The following is a 12,798-nucleotide window of genomic DNA, read 5'->3' as shown; positions in this document are numbered from 1 at the left end:
CATTTCTTCAAAATTTGACTCAAGAGGATATTGTTGGAATTGCTCTAAAAACATTATAATTGTGTAGTGTATAAAAAAACTCTAGAAAATAACCCGTGCCTTACACGAGTTATTATGCTAGTTTTCTATTATATCTGAATATATAATATGAAGTAATCAATTTATTCTTCTTAACATGCACACCAATAAATTGTAAGTAGGGGATCACTAACATAATTAAGTTGTTACATATAATTTTAAATTTAATCAAATACATACTAGAATTGTGTATGAGTTATGCACGAATTTTATACCAGTTTGCTCGATGATAGTGATCGTGGCGTCGATTGGAGGAGCAAGGTTAGCAGTAATTTTAAATAATTTTTTTTATTTAATGAACTTGATTATTTTAGGGTTTATAAGCCCCACATCTTAGCGTAATTACTTAGGCTGTGTTCCGCATAGAAAAAAAAGAATAAATTTTCCTTTTTTTTCTAATCTTTCCAAAAGTCGGAAGAAGATTTTGGAGACAAAAATAAAGAAAACTTTTTTCAAATCCGCGGCTTTCTTTTTCTTTCTTTCATAAAAGTTGGTCAGGAACAAGCTGAAGAAATCTATTCTTTGCATTTCTTTTCTTTTCTCTCCAAAAAAAAGTTTATGTAACACAGTGTTAGAGCGGGCCACTGGCCTAATTAGTAGTTTGATTCTAATATTAATGTTCCGAAATTAACATATTAAAATAGTGTTTATATTCAATAAGTTAATTTTTAAAAAGTTAGAGGAGTTTTTTGGATTAAATAATTATTCATGTACGATAAAAATACAAATAACTAATTAAAATATTTATTTATCAAACAATTTTATTAAAAGCATCCCGGAGACAATACAAACTTGATATAGTGGTGATCTTCGGTTTTGGACAAATGACCCGTAGGAATGTATGATAGGATAACCTGTATCCCGGAACCTTTTTGAAGCCTTCTGTGTATTAGTCTATGTCATCAAAAGGGATTTAATAAAAGTCAGAGGTTGACAAGGAAACAAAAAAAAAGGTCTGTCATGAACAATTAATATAAACTAACTTATAAAAAAGCGCACTTGTTGAGATACGGTGTTCATAAATAACATTAGACTAGAAATTTATATGGAGTTCTTATAAACGGTCTTTTTAATGTGTGCCCAATAACACACAGTAAATACTAACTCTCATGAGTTTGGTGCATTTTTATTGTTGGATTTTTGTAAATGCGGGGGATCCATCAATATTTATGATTAAAGAACCAATCAAACATAATGAAAGCAAAAAACCACAAACATATCTTTCACGTCTTAAACTTACAAGATAGGGTAAACTTTTTCAACTTGTGGAGTTCGTTTCAAACCAATTGAATTTATAACGGGAAAAAAAGATTCAATATGCCCAAGCTAGAACTACAACTCTTCTCCACCACTTACAGTCCAAAACATTTTGAAGTTTACATGCTTCAACATTTCCTTCCCAGCACATGTCTGCCCTGCCACTAGCTAGGCCCGCTACTACATCCACCGGATCTGTGCAGATTTGGATGCTCTAGGGATCTGCGACACCTCTCTTGAAATCCTCAACTCTTCTGTAGAATTATCAATTCCGGTGTCTTCCATTTTAAGATTAATCTGTTTAAGTGAAGGGGACAAAGCAAGCAAAAGTTTTATGAACTGAAACTCGGCGAGGGAACCGACCAAGTAAAATATCAATATAGTTTCGAGTTTGTCTAGAATCATGTAGTCTGATAACGCCATGAGGTCCGATAACTCCACACCATCACTGCTCTGTACTTCATGATCCTATATAAAAAGTTCTTTTCTGTTAAAAGTTGTATGAAATATTAATGTAAATGTTATCCAGTTACTTCTTAATAATATTTATGCATTCAAGAGTAATGTTACGAAGAGAAACATTGCTGATACATATGTATCTCATAAGTTGTAACTTGTCCACCTCAAGTTAGATAGAGTAGTGAATAATCAAAACCAATATCTAAAACTGACAAGTTGTCCTGGCTAGCCAACAAATAGACTGATAATATCATTGGACTAAACACAACTTTGTAATAGACAACCTGAGAAACTTCCGGATATAATGTAATTCTTAGCCAGATATACTAAACACGAGTTATGACATTAAGAGAAAACAAAAGACATAATTCAAGAGTGAAAACAAAACTTTCGAGATAAAGTGGGTAAAAAAGTAGTTAAATGTGATTATCAGCTATAAAGAGCAAGGTGTAAGTATTCTTTATTGCAGTAAAAAAGATAAAATATCTAAACAGGGAAAGTGGTTCTGTATCTATGAGAAAGGGAACTTTCACATTTGTAGTAGGAGTGAGCACAAAATCAAGAGGAACAATATAGATTTCTAAAATTGAGGCCTAGTAATGCTTTTTAAATTCTTTTTAATTTCATAACCAACCCATTTCTCTCATTTCTCTCATTAATAGCAGTGTTCTAAAAAGCAAATTCAACAGCCGCCTAAACGGATGCTGATACAAAATCGGACCAAAAAATATTTTCATTTTGTAAAGCCACTTATATAGAGGAATACAGGGAGGGTCATCATTAGGCGCGTGATTAAGCCGCCTATTGAGCGGATCAAATGGTCATTGAGTGTATTAAGTGGTCAAAGATGTCGACTTGCTAATTATTTAACTTCAACATATTAATAGTTATTATGATATAACTATATTAAAAAAAAGTTGAAAATATGTAAGAACATTTTATGTTTACATTTTTATTATTCAAGTATAATATAATTTTAAGCTTACATATATTAACATTTTAATCAAATTTTAAATATTAGTGCTTCCACTTAACCTCTAGAAGGTCCTCCCGACTCTTAGGACCTCTTATCGCTTGACCAAAAACTTCACAAGAAGTTGTAATGTTAACTGATCAACAAGCACTACATGTGAACTCAAAACTCTGAATATCAATGGAAGTGTGTTTTTCTCTTGAGTGCAATGGTGAACCTGTTTTCATCCCTATCTCTTTCCTTTTAGAGGGGAATCCTTCCCGGTAAGGTCAATAACAAGAACTTTGATTGCATAAACACACATTTGCCTAGAAATTTCTGCAAATTCAAGCCTTGCAGAGAGGGGCTTTTACGGTGTTTCTTTCTTTAACCTACTTTAGGCCCGTTGGGCTATCTCTGCATTTTAATCATATTAGTCCTAGTCCCTATACAGTTAGGTTACGGGTCTAACACGGTTTTCTAATAAAAGAAGTTTTAGGTTTATGCACAAAATAAAATATACCTATCGCTATAGTTTTGAAGCATTTATTATAGAATAGAACTCATTCCTTTCTTGTACAAGTTCAATTGTAAACAGGAGAGATAAAGACATCTAAAGGCAAAATGAACCAAAAATGTCCAAGGCCACATTCATATGCAGCAAAACATGTATATTTAATAATCTAATGCTACTGTTTGATATCGCAAGTTATCACTTGATTAAAACATTATTTCATTTTACTTGAAGAGGAGATAAATAATCCAATTTCTCTTGGGATTATATGAGTACGACATTCCGAGCAGAATCCTTAAAAATTAATCAAAACAAATAAGGTAAAACTTTAATATCATAAGGTTGGGTGAAAAAGTTCTCACCAGATCAATGTTAAGAACTTGCAGATTAGGTGAACTTCTGATCAAACAAAGAACTGGTTGAATCTGAACCAAATCATGTAATTTAATATTGTGAAGCTTCAGAAATCTCAAGTTCTCCGTAGCTCTTGTAAGCCTCTTCAAAATAGCTGCACCCGGTTCCAAAATCTATTTACAAAAACACAAGTACATCGAAGAATGAATTAAATTGTGAGACATGACGATGGATCAGCTAATTATATTAGTTAATAACAACTTCATTTGATCTAACTTTTAGAATGTTAAAAATTACCTTGAGGTAGAAGCCATCAAGGTAAAGAGAACGGATTCTAGGCATATTGCAGACTAGCTTGTCTAAACTAATCACTTCTTTACCAGAACTTGGCATTTCAAAATGCATCCAGAGGCTAAGAGTTAGCAACTTTTGGGTGTATTCAAACCATTTCCAATCAATTTCTTCACAGTTCCCGATACTCAACTTGATGAGATTGTTTTCACATCTAAATTGGCTTCCCAAATGTTCAATCCCAATGCAAAAATACATATTCAATTCCTCGAGTCTAGTGCCGAACAACATATCAGCATTAATTAACACATGCTCAAGTTCTACCATAACCAGGTTACAAAATCCTCCAAATCCAAGGGGTGGATTTAGTATGCAGCTCACAAGGGTCAAACGAGTTAACTGTGAACAGGAAAACAAATGAGAGGGAACAGTGCAGGCATGTAGTGATTCATTACGAAGCTTCAGTTCCCTAACACCATTGTTTGATATGTTTTTAATCCATAAAACCATATCTGTACTTTGATGAAAAGGCAGATCTCTAGGAATGAAAAGAACGAAATTCAAAATGGGGCCATTGTGAGCTAATAATATATTACTAACTGTTCTCGAAACTTTGTTAATTTTAGTTTGTTCATCTAAGTGAAAAAACTTCTGCGAAACCAATTGCGAGATAAAATTTTGATCCAAATATAGTTTTGGGTGCATTCCCCATATATTCCTCCACGTTTTCGAGAGAACAGTTGTCCTTACTGCATCATGAGTCGACAAGCGTTGTAGGAAGAGGTGTATTATGTTTTCGGGCAAGTTGCTGATTCTATCTACTGCTTGGAGTCCTCGCCCGTTTCTAGCATCATTGGCCATGAGCCTGAATACAAAAATGGGCAAAAATTCGAACAATATTCATTTACAATATCTATAAGCACATGAGAAATCGCTACATATATTTAAAATTAATAGTTGTAGATACAATCATTTCGAGACTCAGGAATACAAACAATTCAACCAAGGGAATATCACATTTATAACAAAAGAATTGAGGACAAATTGATTTCCCACAAATGAATGAATCAATTTACAGGTTTATAAAAAAATATATATAATCATGTACGTGTTTGATACCTGAGTTTCGGTGATAGACTTGTAGCAGTAGCCGTGATTTAGGACTTCAGTAAAAAATGGCACAGACGTCGCAGAAGTGAGTGTCTTGATTAAATGTTCCGAGCTCCCATGCCTGAAAGATTATATAATTAGCTCAGTCCAATGGAGGAAAACTAAAATTTTAAGTTCTAAATTTTCAGGGGTGTATTTGGTTGATATTTTGAAAAATTGGTAATAATTCATGGGTTTTACGAGGTTTTGTTAGCAGATTTTGACCGAGTTGATAAATTTCTTGTAGAATGTTAATAATTTTGTGAATATTTTTGAAATTATTCAAAATCTTTATTTTTTTTAATAACTCTGGAAACATAAAATACAGTAGCAAATCCATCAAAATTTACAATTTTATAAAATACAAAACAATCCATGAAATTTTGAATACCACCAGATTTTAATGAATTTTTTAAAATCCAAATTGAATACCCCCAGATTTTAATGGACTTTCTAAAATCTAAATTGTATACCCCATATTTTAAAAGATTTTTTTCAATCCCTATTGAATATCATCAGCTTTTAAAAGATTTTTTAAAATCCAAATTGAATATCCTAAGATTTTCAAAATCCAAAATTTTTTATTTAAAATCTCAATTGAATACACCTCTCTAAAAATGTACTATCAAATCCATCAAAATCCACATATTTTATAAATAAAACAAATCCCGTAGACTTTTGAATACTATCAGTTTTTAGTGGAATTTTTAAAATCTAAATTGAATACCCAAAAATTTTGATAGATTTTTTAAATCTAGATTGAATACGCTCATATTTTAATAGATTTTTTACAATCCAAATTGAATAAATCCAGATTTTGAATGATTTTTTAAAATTTAAACCGAACCCCATACATTTTGAAAATCCTTAAATATTCTTAAAAATCTTGATTGAATACACCTCCTTTGTTTTCGTGCATATCCCTATTTATTTATTGCATTCAGTGCTAAGTTATAAGTATATATATTAATTATAAACATTGGAACTAATAATAAGGGATAAATATGAAAAAAATATGTTCAAATGTGAATTGTAATAAGAATGAGACAACTGGGGCAATTTTTTTAGTAAATGTGATAACAAAAAGGAGACTAACGGAGTACTAGACTACAATTTTTTTGAGATTCGATCGAAAATTGTAATTTGTTTCGGGATAAGAATTTGAGACTGATTTGAACAATGAACACGATAAAATATTTGGTGTTCTGTTCACTACTCATGCCGAAACTAGTATTTGGTACGAGCAGAGCTGTAAATTGACCCAGAATATCCAATATCTCGGCTTATAACTGACTCGAAAATATGATACATATCTCATATCCTTTTTTATAAACGATCCAAATCTGGCGGAAAAATTAAGCTCAGATACAATATGATCCCGAATATGAGCACTCATATACCCGCTCAAATTAAGTCTCATATTATTTTCTATAAAATAATCTTACCTGAATATCCAAATATGATTCAAGACTCATATTCGATTTGACCCCATATGTAGAATATATTTTCAACCCATTATATTTGTAAGTAAATAATCATTTTATAACTATTTATATCTTATATAAGTTTTAACTTTTAATAAAATATGACTTTTATGGTTATTATTTTTATAGTATTATATTTATTTTATACCAACAATTATCTAAATAATTGAAATAAAAATAATATTTAATATTAGTGGATCATATTTGACTCGTATCCAGTGGATCATAAACTACCTGGTTAGAAAATGAAAATACGGTATCAGCTCATATTCGATTGGATCCGGTCCTCATATACCTGAGATCGGTTTGTATCTGAATAATATGATCCCAGACCCACTAAAAGTAAATCGATAGATACTTGAGCACCTGGGTGTCCGGTTCTACTCAGATCATTTTACAGCCCTAGGTACGAGATTAACTCAATCTTTGGTGTGTTTAATTAAGATTTTGAGGATTGATAACAATTCACATATTTTAAATTTTTTTTGTTGATTATAATAGTTTGTGATTTTGACAGGTTTGATAAAATAATAACAGTTTACGGATTTTAACAATTTTGATAGAAAAAATAGAGTCTTAATGATTTTGTGAAGTTTATGTAAAATTGGTTTAAAATTTCATGCATTTTAGAGAGATTTTGAAGTATTAAAAATATACTAAGAATTTAAACAAAATCCACTGGTTTATCAAATCTATGGACTTTTGAATTCTATTAGATTTCAATGGATTTTTTTAAAGTCCAAATTGAATATCTTAAGTTTTTAATAAAATTTTTAAATTTTAATTGATTACACTAAGATTTTAATGAATTATTGAACATCTAAATTGAATAACTCGAGATTTTAAAGGATTTTTCAAAATTGAATTTAATACTCATTGACTATGAAAATCTTATAAAAAACTTAAAAATATTAATTGAATACACATACCCTATGAAAAAAAAGAAAAGAGAAAATTTTCATTCGTATTTGTGAGATAAAGTATAGTTAATAAATTATTTTAAAAACATTTTTCTTTTAAAAAGAAATAAAATATTTAAAATAAAAATTTTAAAGTTTATATAAAATATATTTTGATAAATTATTTTAAAAACATCCTACATTGAATTAAATATTTAAATTTTATTCAAAAAAGAAAATTTTAAAAATAAGTTATGAAATTACATTTTATACACCTTAATGCCTGCCGATCCATCTACTTTTTAAGGATGAACGAGAAATAATATTTTAAGTTATGAAACTACATTTTAAGCGATTCATATCGCTTCAAAATAATAAACTTAATTTTATATTATAAAAATTATTCATATTTTTTTAATATAGGCAATTATTCTGACGCCCTCCAAATTCAGAGTCTAGATTTGAGATTCACTAGCCAATCATAATCACAAACGAACTTGGGTAATATATATATATATATAAACATGCATCTGACCCCTATAACTATCATGGATCGATCTCATGTTATGGTATGAACTAAGAATCCAAAACATAACAATTATTACAACCCAACTTAAATTCTCAACACAACTCTCATAATAATCATACTATAAAATAAAATCTAGTTAAATTTTACAACTAGTTCAGTTTTAACACACACACACACTACATAATTTACACCTGAGTGGGTAACTCAAAACTCTCCTCTTGAATAGGTACCAGCACAATAGGTACTCGAGGGTCCCGCCTTCTCACACGCTTCCTTGCCATTCGGGTGTGGATAAGCTTCATCTTTTAACTTAACTGAAAGATAAATGGAGTAATAACGAGCATAACCCATAATTGCTCAACAAGTCCATAATATGTATATATACAATTATCAACAAACGTAAACAAGGTGAATCGGATAAAGAATCAATAAAGCTAGGGGTGTGCATTCGGTTCGGTTAACCGATAACCGTACTGAATCACCAAAATTATTTCGATCCGGTTAACCAAACTTCAAATTTCAGTTCGGTTTTCGGTAGTAAAAATTCTGAAATTTGATTTTTCGATAATTTGGTTATTAACCGCGATTAACCAAAAAAACAAATTAATGACCGAATATTTAATAAAAATGTATAATATTTACTATTTATTAAAACATATGTCTATGTTCAGTACTACTCCACTGTCTCATTGTCTCTTATCTTCTAAGTCAAACAACAGCCGATACTTACCCAACCAAACAATTACACAGCATAAAGTACACAATCACAAGAGCTTAAACCCGATCAATTATGTTCATCTCTTCTCTTCTACGACTATATAGTCTCTTCTTTTCTCTCCTCTCGATTCACCATTAGTTTCTCTTAGAGTTGTAAACGAACCGAGCTGTTCGTTAAGCTCGTCCGGTTCGTTCGTATTCGAGCTCGATAAACTCGTCCGATAAGTTTATCGAACTCGAGTTCGAACAACATTTCTTTTCCGATAATCTTAACGAACCGAACCCAACTTTTAAGGTGTTCGACTCGAGTTCGGTTCGAATGCGGTTCGTTCGTTAAGTTCGAGTTCGGTTCGAAAAAATAGTATAGTTATAATATTATATGTATTAATAATATATATTATTAATAAAATATAATAAATATATTTTATAATTATTTTAATTAAATATTTTATTTATAAAAAAATATATAATTAATAGTTTGATATAATTTTTTACTTAAAATAATATTTAAAATTATTTAAAAAAAAATATAAATGATATTCACGAACAGTTCGTGTTCGGTTCGAATATTACGGAACTCGAGTTCGGACAAGAAATTTTGTCCGATAAGCTTATCGAACAGTGTTCGGTTCGTTAAAATTTTGTCCGAGTTCGTTAAAAGTTCGTCCGAGTTCTGTTCTTTTACGACTCTAGTTTCTCTAATTCGATTATTAATTGGATTCGATTGATTATATTGAGGTAAATATATTCAACTCTATTTTGAATATATTCGATTGATTGATTACTCGATTTTTGATTTTGATAATATCTTAAATAATCATAGACTCACAGGACTGCAACAAGCAATCATTGAAGTTTAGACTTTGCACTTTTGATCAACTTTCTTCACCTACATTGCACTTTCATATTAGACATTTTTATCATTTTAGTTTCTTTTTCTTCTCAAATTTAGTTTTACAATCCGATTTTCGGTTATAACCGATTTATTTAGTTCGGTTTCAGTTAAAACCGAATATAATTTGGTTCAGTTTTTGATAGGGGTTTTCCCACAATTTTAGTTCCCGTTAACGGAAAAAAGTTCGGTTTGGACCGAATGCACAGCGCACCCTAAATAAAGCAATCTCAACAGATAACTGTTTACTTTAGCAATTAAAAAGGAATGCCGCTAACGGCGATCAACAATAAATTAGACTGAACACTAGAACCAACATATTACTATAACCCGCTTATCAATCGGGATACAATACGAATCTATGCCCATCCACATAGGCCCACAATCATATAGGGTACCCAGGCCCATTGTGGCCTAATAAAATATAAGGTCCAGTCCATCCCTGACCCTTTCTCGTAATCATCCAGTCCATAAGGTTAGCATCCTGAACAATTAAAGATGACAATTAGGACTCGACTATACACATAAATCATATAACATATAAGTCAGATCATCACACAGGTTTGTAAATATTTTTAAAATCGAAATGAGATCATTATTCACATTTTAATAAAATATTTTGCTCGTATAATAATTTTATAAAATATTTAATCCCTATTTCAAAATAATTTGGAAACTAGACATAATACGTATTTAGTAGACATTTTAGGCGAAACGTATAACCGATCAACATTTTGAATAGTTGGAGTTGGAAAGTAGTATAATTTAAGAATTCTTCCTTCTTTTCACAGATTCTGATTGAAGAATAAAATTTAAAGAATTTGAAAAAAAATAAAAGAATTCGAAGACAGGATCATTAATTAAGATATCCTCGTCTCAATTCATAATTCTTATTTAAAAAAGTATATCTTTATATGTATATTAAATAGATTAGTAAAAAATATATTTTTTATAAAATAACATGGTTTTAAATTTTTAATCTATTTCACAAATCAATTTTTTTATATCAAAGCAAATTTTATTATCAACTGTATCTTTTATATTTTAATATAAATAAATGTAATTTACACTGTTATTTAAATAATGATAAAAATTTAAAACACGGATTACATAATATGATTTACCAAATTAAATTTATTAAAAAATATATTAATGAATATTTAAGTTTTATATCTGATTGTTAAAATATGTTGTAATTTAAAATAATAATATAAAACTTATATTGTTAAACAATTTTTAATTATTTAATTCCATTTTATCATATATACAAGTTCATAATTATAGTAGAGTTTCAATTTAAATCTTATGAAGTTGAAAATTCATGTTATATATCCACAACCGCCACAGTGCAAATTATATTAAGTAATACGGTAGATAGATGATTGTTTTCATTAGAATAAAATTAGAATAAATAAAGTATGAATAAATTGGAATGAATTAATATGTATTTATTAGTATAAAACACTAAAGTAGCTTGTTAACCATGCAAAGCGGGGGATATTTTTATCTTAAATTTTCTTCTTTTTTCATAATTATTTATATTAGATTTTTACTATTTTTATATTATTAGTTTAAAACCCGGGACATTACAATTTGTCAGTAGAATTTGCATGAACACTAACTAAAAAAAAGAATTTAGCTGGAGATATAATAAAGTACATAATGCTAAATAAAAACATAAAAGCAAAGAACAAAACAATCTTTCATGTCTTAAAGCTAAGCTACTTCAGATGGTAATTCGCGTTCCAATTTTCTCTCTGTCTATATGATAATTTTTTTCTCTATCTATATGACAGTTTTTTAAACACCATATTCTTAGTAAGTTCATCAACATAATATCATTGTCTTCATCATCATACTACTAAAACCTGTGTGGGTATTATGGCACGTTCTGAAGCATCGTTAGAAGATATGTATGCAAATCTGGTAATCGAAGAAGAAGAGGAGGATAAAATAGTGGTGACCAATACTGAGGTGGTTGAACATAAACCAACATAAATGCTGGTGGAGAAGTTTTTTTTTTACGAATGGTGGAGAAGTTTATAACAGAGAAAAATATCAACTTTCAAGCTATGCAGAATTTAATGGCGTCATTGTGGCGACCCAAAGAAGGAATGGAGGTGTATGAGATGGGAGGTCGGAAATACTCGCTCATATTCTATCATAAACTGGATGTGGCAAAGGTTATAGAGGGAGGGCCTTGGTCTATTAAAAAATAGATACTTGTGCTTCATTAAGTGGAAATTGGTGAACATCCAACTACGGTTCAGATACAAGATATGGAAATATGGATACATATACATGATATATATATATGATATGCCAAGGGGCTTTGTCTCTGAGAACATTTTGAAAAACATAGGTACAGTAACGGGAAAGTATGTCAGATCAAATCCAGGAACATTTGAAGGAGGCTGGAAACCATATATAAAATTCGGGTTGCAGTGAACGTAGAAAGGCCGCTATAACGAAGGTTAAAGATAAAGAGAGAAGGAAACAATTGGAGTTGGATTAATTTTAAAGGTGAAAAACTTGGTATATTTTGCTTTGTTTGCAGTGTCATAGGACATTTTGAAAGGGTGTGTGATGTTGTTTATTCAAATCCTGAGAAGAGATAGACAAGGCATACAGAACTTGGTTACGTGCACCGTCCAGAGGTGTGAAAAATAATAAAGGATCGAGGTGGATTCGAAATGCAGGTCGTGGAAAGGATGCATGGGGTGCCTAGAAGCAACAAGGGGAAGCATCAAGCGCCCATGGTGGAAAACAGGGAAATTCGAGATTCATGGGTGTTGATGGTAGGATTCACGAGATTGGAGAGGTCCTAGTCAAATCAAGTCATTTGAGGGAACATAAGATAGGGGATAAAATTAAATTAAATGGAAAATAAGTAACAAAAGATATCAACCAGGGATACAAGGAATCTAATCCTAAGAATGTAGTGATTGACCCCAAAAGACAGCGGATTAACAATGGGAAATATGGAGAAAGTAACGGGACAAATATATGAGAATCCATAGAAAGATGTGTAAAAAAACTTGCTAATGGCGGGTCTTGGGGTCCAGGCCCACCAAATATTATGAGTATCTTAGCATGGAACTGTCGTGGGCTGGACAGTTAGACTTCTGTTGGATTTTGAGGTCAATAATGAACAAATTGGAAGGTGGAGATATATTGGGTATTATGGCATTCCTGATAGAGCTAGACGGATTGAATATTGGAA

The sequence above is a fragment of the Apium graveolens genome, chromosome 6 (genome assembly GCF_009905375.1).
Source record: "Apium graveolens cultivar Ventura chromosome 6, ASM990537v1, whole genome shotgun sequence".
Taxonomy (NCBI): domain Eukaryota; kingdom Viridiplantae; phylum Streptophyta; class Magnoliopsida; order Apiales; family Apiaceae; genus Apium; species Apium graveolens.
The sequence above is the reverse complement of the archived record's forward strand: the minus strand, read 5'-3'. Positions refer to the sequence as shown.